This window comes from Apium graveolens, chromosome 4 (genome assembly GCF_009905375.1).
Source record: "Apium graveolens cultivar Ventura chromosome 4, ASM990537v1, whole genome shotgun sequence".
NCBI lineage: Eukaryota > Viridiplantae > Streptophyta > Magnoliopsida > Apiales > Apiaceae > Apium > Apium graveolens.
In genome coordinates, this window is record NC_133650.1 from 245,671,608 (window position 1) to 245,687,789 (window position 16,182).

Genomic DNA, 16,182 nt, shown 5'->3' on the forward strand with positions numbered 1-16,182 from the left:
GGTCTCAGTATGGGAACCCTAATAGTCTCATATCGACTATGGATTTGAGTGTTTTTAGTTTCTTCATTTTTGGTGGGCTTGGTTGGAGTTTCTGCTTCTTCAGACATGATTGTTTAGATCTTTACTGTATGTGTGTTAACATATAAGCTCTGATACCAATTGTTAGGTCACACAACACTGTAGAAGGGGGTTGAATACAGTTTTTATTACAATCAAATCAATTTCGAACACAAGTAACAGTAAACATATATATTCAATATAATAAACTCTGTTACAGTGGAACTGTTCTCTCTCAGTGATGAACAAATATCACTAAGAGCTGCTAGGTTACAATGTATGATCTTCTCGATAATGATAATACATATAGTGTAAACCTATGTCTGTGTTTATATAGTACACAGTTACAAGATAACTTCTAATTGATATGGAATATAATTTTGTCTCCTAAAATATATCAATCAGATATCTTATACCGGTCTTCTTATCTTCTAACTCTTTCCATGCATATCTTCTTTTATCTTAGTCTCGATCTTCTATCCTGTAAATCAGCTTCCTTCCTTAACTGTAAGTCCTCCCGTACTTAAGTTCTGATATGACCTTAAGTTCTAATATCTATCTTCTGACTTCCAGTAAGTACTGATTCCAGTAAGTCCTGATATTTCCTGTTTGTTAAGATCTGAAAACTAAACATGAAACATATTAGACATGACATCTCAAATATATCTAACAATCTCCCTCAATTTATACTTAATATAATGAAGCATAAATTCCATTCTCAATGATGCCAAAACCAAGTTACAAAATGTACAAGGAACAAGGTTTACTTCAGTATCCTAAGATAACTGACAGTTGTTTCCAGAAATTTGTTTAACCTTTCTTCCACCTTGTCTTGAAGGACTTTGACAAGCTTTTTCTTCAACTCTTTCTTCTCTTTAGTATCTTCTGCAAGCTGATAAATGGCTGATCTTAATTTAGAAATTGAACTCTTAGTTATTTCAAGATCACCAATTAACATAAAGCTTAAACTGACATATTCATGATCAGGACTGAAAGATAACTGAGGATTGTTGAGAAAAACCTTCAGAACCGCAACTCCCTTTTCCATCTTCATTTATTGACCAGTGTATGTTCTGTACATAGGAACATAATCACCATTATATTTGTCTTCTCTGGTCATGAATCTTCTTCTGATACTCTCAAGTATCATAGAAGACCAGTTTCTGGTGACATTGTTCTCAACTCTAAGAATATAGTGGATATATTTCAACTCTGTCACAGTCTTCATCAAGAGTTGCTGCAGAGTAAAGCTTTTCACTTTACCATCTCTCAGGAAGTACAAAATCTCCTCTCTGACATCATTATCATTTATCTTTCTGTATACAATCTTCACAGCTTCAACTTTCTCAAGATGTGAAGGAGTAATTTTCTCACCAAGATTGTCAGTCAGAGTATCTGTGTCAAGTAAATCAGACCTCAGAGTTTCCATTCCAGAATGCCCAATACCTCCTCTCGTACGAGTTCTAATAAGCTTTAGTTTTTCATTATGTTCCACCCAAAAAGGTTTCTTGATGGACTTATCAAAATTCTTCTGTTCTGGAGTAGGATCCCCTAGTCCTGTTGACACAAACTCAATATGCTTAAATCCTTTAAAATAAATAAATAAGTAGATATCTTTCCACCTTTTATCCTTCTTGCTGAGAGGAGCATGGCTTGTAGATAAATTATGAATATTCCCTTTTGATTTCTGCCATAGCTCTCTCTTTGAATTTAGAATTCTTTGCACATAGTCATTACAAGCTTGATCAGCTTCCCTTCTGTCAATTCTTTCCTTTGCATCAAGAATTGATTCATCCAATACTTTGATCACCTTTTCATCAGTATCAAAGTCAGCTTTCAGATTCACAACATCAGGATTTGCCTTTTTCTCAGGATTTGTGTCTGCTTTAAGAGACACATTTGCATTAGTTACATCAACTTGAGCAAATTCAGTGATTGACTTCTTCTTTCTGAAGACAATCGATTCTTCAGTATCCTCAGCTTCTTCTTTTACATTATTTCCTTGTACAGGAACAAAGCCTTCTCTGAATATAACATTCAGAAATGCAGAATCTATTGCAGAATCTCTACTTGATTGGAAATTCTTCCTCTTCTTCCTCTAGCTCTTGTAGTTCTTCCACCTCTTTTTCCTCTTCCTTTGGAGGTGTTTGCTTCAGCTTCAATTTGAGCCATTAACTCTTTCTGTTGCATAACTGCTTCTTCAGTTGTTAGATCAAGAAATTCTTCAGTTATCAACCCAAGAGCACTTCTGGCATTCTTTTTCTCAAACCTCTTATCTTTGTAATATAAAACAATCTCTTCACCTGTTTCTTTGTGTCTGTAAGGAAAGAATAATCCTTTAGCATCTGCTAAGTTAGAGATTCAGTTTTAGGAGCATCAGCATTAGTCCTGTGCTTAACTTCATGAACACCAGTAGACTTTCCTTATCCTGAACAAGATCTTTTAGAATGTTGAGGTTGTAAAGCAAAAGAAGCAATTAGAACATTATCAACTGGATTCTTATCACCATCATTATTAGTATCTTTATCTTTCAATTGAATAGAGTCAGGTGTACATTTTGTGACAGCTATCTTCTCCCCCTTTTTGGCATCAGAATTTGAAAGAAGAGAAAACATAGCATCCAGTTTATCATCCATTGAAGACACTTTATCTTCCAAGGAAGAAAATCGAGTATCCATGCTTTGTTGAGATTGAACCACATCTTTAATAGCTTTCTTCATACATATGAGTTGAGCTTAAGTAAGTGGATTAACCATAAAAGCATCAATTTTATTCTTTAAAGTGGTATGAGATGTCTTCATAGCAGCAAGTTCAGAGAGAATTCCTTCACAAAAATAGTAGAAGCCTTGAGATGCAATTTGAGATCAGGGTTTTGAAGTCCATCATATACCCTGTGAACATGTTGCATACCAACAGCTGAGGAGATAGAAGTATGTGCATCTCTCCATGCAAAATCCCATTCAGCCTTTCAAAAATGCTCAGCATCAGCATTGTAATAAGAGGGATCAACATTGAAATGAGAAGAAGAACAAATATTGGAATTCTTAGATGCATCAATAGCAATCTTCAGTTGAGCTGTGTCAGGATCATCAGAATCAGAGCAAGACAGACTCTCAGAAGAATTTACAGAGCTTGGTAAAATTGTTTTGCCTTTGAGAGGATCCTTAGAAATAACCATCTATTTCTGATGAGATCCTGAAATAGAAAACATTGTAACACCTAAATCTCTCTTTTCTTTTCAAGTGATCTCATCACTTCTCACACAATATATTACTTTTAATAGTAATATGATTCTCACATAAGAAAGTTTATAAGCAAAGAAAAACTTATAAAATTCATTTCTCAAAACTACCTCTCTTTTTTCCAGTACAGGTGACTGCCACTCAAAATTGAATTTTCTCACAAAATCTTTTCACACAATCTCACAGAAAGGCACAATCAATCACACATTTTGCAAAGAAATAAGAGGTGGCTGAGAAGAGTAGTATGCTTGTCATATAAATAGAGGTAACCTCAAATAAGAGACTATTTATACTCATACAAACATTGAGAATAGCAGAGAGAAAGGAGAAATACCTGAAGATGAATCCTCAAGTGGCAGTGATGTCAGTGGAGGAACAAACACGACATCAGGATACTGTAACAAAACTAGCTCTCAGCAATGAGTCATCAGTAGAATCTGCTAGAATGCACTAGACCAACATCAGTACTTTGAACTGATGGTTCTTGTGGGGTCGGAGGACTATGAGCTGCTTCAGCAATGATTGGTGAATGTTCTTGTGTAATCTCCTCGAACATAAGATGTAACGCCTTCCAAACCCGGGGTCTAGATTTGAGGGTCACTAGCCACTAAACTATAATAAAATAATCACAGTGGAATAATATAATAAATATGACCCCTTGCACGCACTGGATCGATCACAGGTTATAGTATGGAACATGCATTAATACAAACCAACTGTTATTACAAACCATAAGTCTAATTAGTTTTACAATTTATTCAAATTTTTATTACAAACCTTTATACTATTCAAGCGTTCCAAACTGTCTACCTGGAAAATACACCAAACTATTTACAAGCACTCCACTTCTGATCAAACCTGGAACTCAAGCCTGCTCTGGCTTAGCTGAAAGATTAGAATAATAAACAAGTATGAGCGAAGAGATGCTCAGCAAGCAGTATAAAGTTTGTAAGTGAACAACAATAACAATATCTGAGTAAAATCAGAAGTTGATATAAACTTTAAAATTTAAGCGACAGTTTAATAAAACACAATTATGCACTATGCTGTTCCTGACGATCAGTCATGAAACAACACCGGTATTCCGCAGCCATACCGTAAATATAGGAAACGATATCCCGCAGACATACCGTACCTATTGGATATCCATGAAAAGGCATATACTCGCCTAACAAGATATTACACTTTCGTATAATAGCTCACGCTGGACCAGTGCCTCGGCCTCTTACTAACCAATAACCAATTCACAAAACCATTTTGATTAAAGGAGTCGTATCAATGACATCCTTATCCATTCAACTCCCCATTTCACATGGTCCGGAGTTATCACAACAACTGATGGCGAAATAACTAGAACAATTAGTTATTCGCTAATCTCAACTTAAAGTTTCACTGTATAGAGTATATCTGGATAGTATAGTTATTCACTATCTATCGAATCAACATATTGGTTCTAGCAGAATAATTGCTAGAATAAAAGAATGTCAATAAACATTGGAATATTGGTATTCGATGCGCTATCAGAGTATTTATAAACAGTTCTTATATTTTAAATATGTAAAACAATAAGCTATTCTGAATTTAGAATAGGGGAGAATACTTGCCTGGTATGCTCAATAACCTCTTACTATAATTCTGCTTATAGCTGTTGGCTACTATCTCCGTCTAATACTTGACTGCACTCCTTGTTATTTGATTCTATAAACAAAAAGACTATCTTAATTGACAGAACCAAGCTCAATCGATGTAACTATACGTCTTGACATCTACCCGATCATTTATAACTAATCATGGCATTTTAAGACTGTAAACATATAGCATGCATATCACGTAACATGTAATCATGTCATCCATATATCATGTAATAACATAATTCATGTAACATATAAATTAGATCGTCTGTTAGTCCCTTGACAATGTGGCAAGAATTACAGAAGGGGGGTTAAATGGAATTCTTGAACCTTTTTCTTGAAATAAAAATGTTCAACTCGATTATTGATATATTTGTTTTGATTAGCATAATACGGAATATAAACTCAAATGAATCAAAACACAAGTAATTAAAAACAAGAGTCTTTAAAAACTTTCTGGTGGATTTAAACAATTTCACCGGATATATATATAATATATCGAGAGGACTCTGTGTGCAGAAATGCTCACAGCTGCTTACAAAATAGAACTTCTGAGAATACAGGAAATGCTAAAGATTAAGCTTACAAAGATTTCTTTGTTTTTGTGTTTCTCAACTATCTCAGTTATTTTTCTATTTGCTACTCTCTTGGTTTATATAATACCGAGATTACAAAGTCAAAAGACTGAACAAATATAAAATCTAACAGTCTTAATCTTTGCTGCTTTTTGTCCTCTATTACCCAGTTAATGGGCTTCCACAATGTGTTTGTATCCAACTCGACGGCTGTGTGTCAGCTTTCACTGTTCAACTGATGTTTGAATTCTTGATATGATCATCCGTCGACTTTCAGATCATCCATCGATGACTTGATTGATCATCCGTCGACTGTAATATTAAACATCCGTTGATAGTCATTTGATCATCCGTTGAAGGCTTTGTTAATCATCCGTCGGTAGCTATTTTGGCACTTGACTTCATTTCACTTATACAGAATTACAAGACATTACTTATGTACAATTAATCAACCTATTCTGCATATCTAATTAAAGTCAACATGACTTATATGCTACTACAGATTCTATATAAAGGTACATACATCATTGTGCTACAAACTTATTATTACATAAGCTACTCACTCGATGGATAATAAATTAATCATCCATCGGGACTGTAATGAGTTATCCGTCGGGACTATAATTCTTGTCCGTCGAGTGCTACATTATTTCACTAATAAAATCTACTTAGATGTTTTGTTTAAGTGATCATCAAGTACACAACATATTCACAACAATCTCCCCCAATTTATGTCTACTGGAATTGTAGCCATAAATTAAGAGACACTTGATGATAACAAAACATCCTAAACATATATCTTTAAAGATAAGTAGATAAAACTGAAAGTGCTTCAATTAAACAAATTGTACAAGGTTTGGCTCACAGTCAGTTGAAGATGCTCCTCTAGCTTGAACAGGTTTTTCTAGTTTCTTGAAGGTCTGGATCTCCTTCCAAGCTTTCTGTTGTTTTCTTCAATTTGATTCTGAAGCTGCCTGTGGAATTCTAGTTCATCAGATTCTTAGAGATCTAGCATTTCTTGCATCTCTAAGAGAGTCTCATTGCTAGAGATACTCAATTGGTCTTCTAGTCTGAAGAATCTTCTCACACCCTTGTCATCCATGAATTCCATCAGCCAGTAGGGCCTTAGATGCACACTTCTCCCTGTGTATGGGATGATTAGAGTCTTTGGGAGTGCATCTTTAGCTCTAACACTCCTCAGCTCTTCAATATTCTTCAATACTAGTCTTCTTGCAGTTACATTGAACCCAAAGTTTTTCTTGAATGATTAATAGACTTTGATCAACACAGCTTGGCTTTCTTGAAGTATCCTGTGAAGAGGCCACTGAATCTCCCTTCCTCCTTTGTATTTGAACACCAACCTTTCAGGTAGGTTTCTGTATGCATCAATTGCCCTTACTTCATCTAGTTCCTCCAGATAAAGGTTTAGATCTGAGAATTCTTTGATGTCACACAAGTACAAGTAGTCTCCCCTGTTGACCTTGGGTTGAGCTTTAACTACTAACTTGGATTTGAGAGGTGACAGCTTCACTTTCTTGACTACCCTTGATTTTTTCCTTTTTGGCTTGGTAAGGATTGGCAAGTTGAAGTCAGGAATTGGTAATTTATCCCATTCTATTGGCTCATCCTTTGGCACAATAGGCTCTCCATGTATGTTCCTGTAGGGGTCCACCACCCTTATGTCTTCAAATACCACAGAGGGCTTTGATGCTTGAGTTTTAGCTGGTGTGGATTCCTTAGGAAATTGATCTTCCAATTCCTTGTCAACAACATCCAGTTTCCTTTTTGTTCTTCTAGCCAATTCCTTCTTTCTTGGGGATTTCTTCTATTCTTCAATCTTCTTCTTTGATTCAGCAACTTCAGATGTTTGAGAGGGAATTTGTTGAGAAGAGTTTACAGCCTGTAGCTTGGCCAAGATGACAATCTGTTCTTTCTTTTATTTAGATTTCTTAGCATCTAGAGCAGCTTGCCTCTTTTCATTCTTTAATCTTGCTTTCTCTTCTTTCTTTGCTTGAGCAAATTGTGGATGTCCAGCTACCACACAAATTTCCTTTCCAATTCTGAATATCTTAGCAATTCTCCTTTTTGAGGCTGAATCAGCTGGATCTTTATAAAAGACAATGGATCTTGACAGAAGCTTCTTTTCATCAGGCTTGGGTGTCTCATACACAGTGTCCAAGGGATTCTTCAAAGATGACTTTGGATAATTTGCCCTTGGTTTGAGAATTATTTCAGCCTTTTGTGATTTCATGCAGGAAGATTGTCCTTTCTCCAGATAGTTCATGCTCATCTCATTCACACTTATTGGCTTGACATGAGAGTGATGAATGGCTGTCTTAACTGGGTCCTTGACTAGTTCAAACTTTTTCTGTATCTCCTCATCAATCTTATCCCAGTTGATCAAACTCAACTTTCCTTTTTCAGCAACTTTCAAATTTGCTGCTGTTGCTTTAATTAGATCTATACCATCTGCAACTGGTGGCTTGGAGATAGTAATTGAAGGTACAATTACTTTGCTGATTTGTACTTGAAGTGTCTCCCCCTCTGTTGGTCCTTTCTCCCCCTTACTTGATTCTCTCTCCCCCTTTTTGTTATCATCAAGTTGAGGAGTTAGGCCTTGTGCTTTAGCCAGTTGCATGAGAAGATTTGTTTGAGTCTGTTGATTTTGAAGAAGAATAGCCACTGAATCTTCAATAACTTGAACTCTATTTTCCAGCTTGGCTAGCTTCTTTTCAGAGTCTGATTCTCTCCTCAATCTTAGTAGTAGATCTTGCATGGTACCATATGGCATTACTGAATCCAGCTTCTCAGAGTTATAGGTCTTCAAAAGTGCTGGATCTTCATTAGATGTAGAGAGTCTAGGTGAGCTTGAAGAACAGCCTTGGTACCAACATCTGAAGTTTCCTGAAGGGCCTGTTGAATAACTATTACTTGTTTGACCAAAGAAACCTCAAATTGTCCTGGTGTAGATTCCTTTGCCCATGCCCATTCAGGTAAACTTAAAGCTGAACTTGGGCCTTCAGCTCCCCCTAAGTTCATGCTTCCATCCAAAGAACCATAGTCATCATCATTAGAATTTACTCCAAATTCTTCAGATGGCTCTCCAGCTTGAGAAGGCATCCTGTTCACAGCAACTTTATCTCTTTGAAGAGATTCTGTGGTGTGCACCAAATTCAAAGTCTGCTCTGCCTCCACATTGCCCTGAGCAACCAACAATTGATAGGCTGACACAGGATGAGTAAAAGTGTCAGCATCCAAGGAAATGTTATCAATTACAGATTTGTAATGTTGCTGAAATTGTCTTTCCTTTTCAGCATCATCCACAATCATTGACTCACTAGCAATGGATGGATCCACCCTTATTTCTCCTGTACCTGCCTTTCTCTCATATTCTCTCTTTTGTTGCATCAGGGTCTCACCCTGGCTCCCCACCCTCACACCCTCACCTTCACCTACTAAGGTGGGACTCCTCTCACTCACTTTTGCCAATCCTGAATAAATGGATTGATGAGATTCACTCTTTTCCTCTCCTTTTGCCTGGGAGCAACCCAGCCTCTCACTCAAAGCACTCTCCTCTCTCAGTCCTAAGAGTGATTGTATTACCATTAAATCTTCTGCACTAGAAATAATTGAAGTTTGAAGTTGTGCAGAGACACTCGACGGATAAGTGATATCCATCGGGTGAGTGGTAAGGCTATCCGACGGATAACTGCTGTTAAGCTTATCCGTCAGGATACAATCACTACTCGACGGATGAGAAATATCCATCGAGAGAGTAGAAATGAATCAGGTGGAAAGAGAAATTATTGTTGACTCTGTATTGATTGAGGTTATTTGTGGCATAAATGTCTCAATAGTATCTGAAAGAATTGGCAAGTGAGCCAACAAATCATCTAAAAGATGATGCTCACTTGCACTAGATTTTGGCTTCCCCAACAGAGTTAAAGAAGGGGAATCAGGAATTGAAGTGTTTATCATATCCACTTCCAGTGAGTTAGTTGGTGAGTATGGTGTTTCAATGGATTCTATTATAAGAGATTTTGGCTGTGACTCCACATTTATTGGAGCCACATCAATCTGAATTTGAGAAGGTTCAGGGACTGTGTCTTTAGCACCAGTTTGCACTGTGTGTGTGCCCTGTGCATCCCCAGTTGATTTGGATTTCTTCTTTCTAGTGTAAGTTTGGGGTGAGCTTGCGTCCCTAAGCCTTTTGGCCTGTGCTCTTGGATGAGAGCTTTGTTCAATAGCCACATCCTTTTGGGAGGATGCAGCTAGAAGTGAGGTTTTGTCCTTTTTAAGCACTGCAGTTTGTTGGGAAACTGCAGTGTGGCTAGGCTGGGATTCACTCAACTCTCCAACCTTATCCTTGGGGTTTCTTTGATGTTCACCCCTTCCCTCACCTATCTGACCCTCCTTCACACTCCCCTCTTTGGCTTTGGTAGATTTTTCAACTGGTAACTTTTGAGAGATACCGGAGGGGGTTTTCTTTGATTTGGATTTGGAAATTACAGTTGATTTGGCAGCTTTGGTAGGCAACTGTTTGGTCATTGTTACAGTTTCCATAGCTATGCCTGAAGTCAAAGAAATAGAGGAGATTGGAATAGTTGAGGGTATGGATAAACTTACCTCACTTACCTGAGGTGTCAGCATTACAGGGAAATAAAACATTGGCACATCCCTATGGTGGTTGGCTCTGTTCAAATCTGCAATGATTCTTCTCTCTTGAACCCAACAAGCTAATTTGTTGTTTGGGTTCTCAAGTGCAATTTCTTGACAGAGATGGTTAGCCAATAGCATAAAAAATCTAGCATAATATATGTTCTTTCCCCTTTTGGCTAACTCACCTAGTTTAAAACCTAACTCATATATGACAAGGTCACTGAAATTATAAAATTTGTCTGTAACTAGCATGTATAGCATGTTAAGCATGGAAATGTTCACATAATCAAAATTACTGATTTTTCCAGAGAAAACTTTAGTTATAACATCACACATAAAACTCCATTCCTTACTAAGACCTAATCTCCTAATATCACTTAGCTTATTAGTAGGAAGTGCATAATGCATGGAGTTAAGTATATTGATCAAATCAATGTCAGTGTGTGGTGAAGTTACATTATCATCAGGAATCTTGAAACATGCTTTTATCACATCACTATTGATACATAATTCATTACCTTTGATGGTCAGAGTGATGGTTTTGTCAGTAGAGTTGTAAATTGCAGAGGTCCACATCTCTTCTAACACTTCACAAAAGATTGTGGGTGATTCAAGCATGGCAAAACTTAACTTGCAGTTCTTCACGAAGTCCATCATCTTGTGATAGTCTTCTGATTGCTGAATGCCCTTGTTGATCAAAGCAGTGAAGTTGTTCTTCTCATAAATGAACCCAGTCTGAGACATAATCTTTACTACAGGTGCCATTATTAGAGAAGGAAAGCTTGAAGAGAAAGAGGATTTTTGCTTGAGAGAGAATGAAATAAACACAGTTGAATTTGAGAATGATAAAAGAAAATGATTAGAATGAAATAAGCTTTTATACTTTGCTCAAAAACAACGGATAAAAATAATAAAGAGAAGTAAATTACCCAATAGAAATTGCCTAAATTAGCCGTTTTAAAAAATAAACTGTAAAAATTCCACTCATTATCCGTCGTGTAATGCTTACAAACTGTAAGTATACTCGATGGATAATGTTCAGGGAATTAACGATTAAGATTTAGACACTTCGACGGATGAGGATGAACTGTTATCCGTCGAGTTTTAAAAGATTCCAGAAAAATAATTGATTTTTATTTGCACATTGTATATCGACGGATGACTTAACTCGATGGATAATGGTCATCTGTCGAGATGTAAATTTTGACTTAGTCAAAATTTCATTCATGACTAAAAATCAGTTAAATTTCTGGCTACTTTTCAACTTGCAAAATAACTCAGATAGATTGAAGAGTAATTAAGCATACCTAACTCACTTACCAACCTAGAAAAGGTGGATTCAACCATGCCTCTATAGCTTGAAATATCCACAGACCTTTCAGTAGTGTTTAGTTCAAGCTTAGTTGCAGTGGCCATGGGAGTTTTTACAGATGTGCAATCCATTAGATCAAACTTCTTTAAAAGATCAAAAATATATTTAGTTTGACTAATGAATATTCCATCATTAACTTGCTTAACTTGTAAACCAAGAAAGTAAGTTAGTTCTCCCATCATACTCATTTCATACTTACTTTGCATCAGTTTGGCAAACTTTTTACAAAGTTTCTCATCTGTAGAGCCAAAGATGGTATCATCTACATAAATTTGAACAAGTATGCTAGAGCCATTAACATTTATGAAAAATAAAGTTTTATCTACAGTACCTCTTGTGAAGTGATTTTCCAAAAGGAACTTTGATAAAGTGTCATACCAGGCTCTAGGTGCTTGCTTCAGTCTATAAGGTGCTTTCAGTAGATAATAGACATACTCTGGAAAATTTGGATCTCCAAAGCCAGGAGGTTGACTAACATACACTTCTTCCTCCAAATCTCCATTCAGAAAGGCACTTTTGACATCCATTAGATAGACCTTGAAATTGGCATGGGCTGCATAGGCTAAGAAGATTCTGATGGCTTCAAGTCTTGCAACAAGAGCAAATGTTTCATCAAAATCTATTCCTTCTTGCTGGCAATAACCTTTAGTAACCAATCTGGATTTGTTCCTAACTACTATGCCATTTTCATCCATCTTGTTTCTGAATACCCATTTGGTGTCTATTGGATTCTTTCCTTTAGGCTTGGGTACCAGCTTCCAAACTTTATTCCTTTCAAATTGGTTTAGCTCCTCCTGCATAGCTAAAATCCAATCAGGATCTAACAAGGTTTCTTCTACCTTCTTTGGTTCTTCCTTTGACAGAAAGCTGCTGTATAGACATTCTTCTTGAGTTGCTCTCCTGGTTTGAAATCTAGAAGAAACATCACCAATAATTAGTTCAAAGGGGTGATCTTTTGTCCATTTCCTTGGTTGAGGTAGATTAGCTCTAGATGAAGAGACCTCAATGTTGTCTTGATGTGTGATTGAGTTTTGATTGCTAGAAACTCCCCCTGAGTTTGTGGATCTTTGATTTGTGAAAGGGGTACTTTCTATAGGGGACCTTCCTTAATTTCCTGCTCCTTTAGATAACCTGACGGATGGTGAATTTTGAGTACCGACGGATGAGGCAGGTTGTCTTCCGACGGATAACACAGATTGCCTTCCGACGGATGAAGCATTATGTAACTCGACGGATGTTGAGTTATGTGCTTAGATTTGTCTGCATTATCCTTAGACACTGTTTCTTGATCACTCTCATCATCACTTTCATCACTGACCATCTCAACATTGTCGAATTTGAGGGTCTCATGGTAATCTCCATCTTTTAGTCCTTCAATCTTTTTATCATCAAACAAACATGTATAGATTCAACAACAATGTTGGTTCTTAGATTGTAGACTCTATATGCTTTACCAACAGCATATCCAACAAAAATTCCTTCATCTGCTTTAGCATCAAACTTCCCATTTTGATCAGTTTGATTTCTCAGAATATAGCATTTACAGCCAAAGACATGAAGAAAGTTTAGAGTTGGCTTCTTGTTTTTGAACAATTGATAAGGTGTCATGCATCTTGCTTGATTAATCAGAGAGATATTCTGAGTGTAGCATGCAGTGTTTACAGCTTCAGCCCAGAAATATATTGGTAATTTTGATTCTTCAAGCATTGTCCTTGCAGCTTCAATAAGAGATCTATTCTTTCTTTCCACTACTCCATTCTGTTATGGAGTTCTTGCTGCTGAAAACTCATGCAAGATCCCATTTTCCTCACAAAATGCTCTCATGACATAGTTCTTGAACTCAGTTCCATTGTCACTCCTGATTCTTCTAACTTTGAAATCAGGATGATTGTTAACTTGCCTTATGTGATTGATGATGATTTCACTAGCCTCATCTTTAGACTTTAGGAAATATGTCCAAGAGAACTTTGAGAAATCATCTATAATTACTAGGAAAAATCTTTTCTTTGAGATTGACAATACATTGACTGGTCCAAAGAAATCCAAGTGAAGGAGTTACAGAGGCTCTTCAATTGCTGAATCAAGTTTCTTCCTGAATGATGCTTTGATCTGCTTCCCTTTTTGACAGGCATCACACAGTCCATCCTTTGTAAACTCCACTAGAGGAATGCCTCTAACTAGCTCTTTCTTTACAAGCTCATTCATGGTCTTGAAGTTTAAATGGGATAGCTTCTTGTGCCATAGCCAACTTTCATCTTGACTTGCTTTACTGAGAAGACAAGTTACAGATTCTGCTTTAGTTGAGTTGAAGTCAGCTAGATACACATTTCCTCTTCTCACACCAGTGAGAACCACTTTGTTGTTTTGATTGTTAGTCACAACACAGGCTTCTTTGTTGAAGGTTACTTAGTTGCCTTTGTCACAAAGCTGGCTGATACTCAACAGATTGTGTTTGAGACCATCCACTAAGGCAACCTCTTCAATGATGACATTGTCCTTTGAAATCAAGTCATATCTCACGGTATAACCTTTGCTGTCATCTCCAAAAATGATACTTGGGCCAGCTCTCTCCTTAAACCTTGTGAGCAGGGTAGAATCACCAGTCATGTGTCTTGAACAGCCACTATCCAAGTACCAAAGATTCTTTCTGTTTCCCTGCACACATCAAAATCAAATCAAGTTAATTTTGGTACCCAAGTTTCCTTGGGTCCTGCCTTGTTAGCTTTCTTCTTCTGTTTCTTAGGCCTTATCTCATTTGACTTAGGAATTTCAGATTCTTCCTTAGTCAATTGGGTTGTATCTTTAAAACCACTAAATGCAACAAAATTATCATGCATGTTATGGCTAACAGGAAATGGCATGCTTGGTGCAAAAATGTTATTCCAGTAAGGCATGCTAAATGGCATTTGAGGCATATTGTATGCAGCATAATATGGATTAGGTGCAAATGGCATATTAGCAAACTATGCATTCATGTTCTGTGTAGGCATATCATTAACAGGCATGGGAGGCATGTCATTTATATTAGGAAATTGAGGTTGACCAAACATGGGAGTAGGCATGGCAGATTTGCAATTAACAGACAAATGATTTACACTACCACACTTGACACAGATCTTTCTAGGAGCATATTTATCAGGTGTGTAGTTATTATGTTTGTTAATCCCTACTTTACCATTCCTATTGTTTTTCTTTTTAGTCTCTGTTTTTACCTCTATTTTCTCAAGTCTGTCACTTAACTGTTTGACAGTCATGTGACCAACATTAGCCTTTTTCCCTTCCTTAGCTTGACTTAACTCTCCTGAAACAAAGTTCTTGGAAACAGACCCATACTTATCATTTAGCTTCATTAATTTGGCTTTGCTAATGGGTTTGCTTACAGCCGACGGATGAGGATTTTTATCATTCGACGGATAACATTTTTTGTTATCCGACGGATAGTCCTCATCATCCGTCGAGTCTACATCTGTCAGCAACCTATCTACCAAAATAAGTTCTAGTTTCTCTTTATTCTTTTTCCAGGCTTCATCACAAAAAGACTCAATTCCTTGAACCTTGGTGATTTGAGCATGAACATCTTGGATGTTTTCCATGCTTTAATCACCTCTTGTTCACGATCGAGCTGCTTCTTCAAGATTTCTTCCTTTTTCAAGGACTCAGTTAATTCCTCCTTGGCAATCCTACACTCAATTTTTAGTTTCTCAAACTCAACAAATTGAGACTCAAGCACATTATTCCTCTCACTTAAAAATAAGTTTTTTTCTTTGATTTTAGCATTTTCCTTAGTGAGAGACTTAAGTGTAACACGCAAATGATACAATTCTGTAGATATGTCATTTATTGCATCATTACACTCACCTTTAGATAAATGTGCAAGGTTTGTAGTGATTACCTGATTGCTTGAGGAACTTGTCTCTGTTTCATCAGACTTGGCCATAAGGGCTAGATTGACATAGCTGACATCTTCATCTTCATCCAAACCATCAGCTGCCCAGTCATTCTCTTGTGTAATAAAAGCCCTTTCCTTTTGTTTGAGTAGATCAAAGTATTTTTGCTTGTAATCTACAGACTCAAACCTTTTCTTACTGGAATCTGACTTTTTACACTCATTTGCAAAATGTCCTGCCAAGCCACATTTGAAATATTTGAATTTTGACTTATCCACCATGTTTCTATTTGGCTTGGTTGCTGCAAAGTTCTTTCTAAACTTGAGCTTGGAAAATCTTCTTGAAAGGAATTCTAGGTGCTCATCAATGTCCTCCATGTCATCTTGACTCAATGATTCATCACTTTCTGCAGCTAGCCCCTTACCCTTGCTTTCACAGACCTTTGAAGTTGATTCTACAGCTTCCATCTTCACTTCTTTCTACTTTTCCAGATCAGCAACTAGTGCAATGGATCCTCCTTTCTTCTTTCCTCTCTCCATTCTTTCATCCTGCTCTATCTCAAGCTCATAGGTTTTCAGAATGCCATACAGTGTCTCTAAAGTAAACTCCTTATAATCTTGTGAGTTTCTCAATGAGACTGTCATTGGTTTCCATTCCTTTGGAAGAGATCTGAGAAATTTCAGATTGGAGTCTTTAGTCTGATAGACTCTTCCATGCAACTTAAGAGCATTTAGTAGTTTTTGGAATCTACTAAAAATG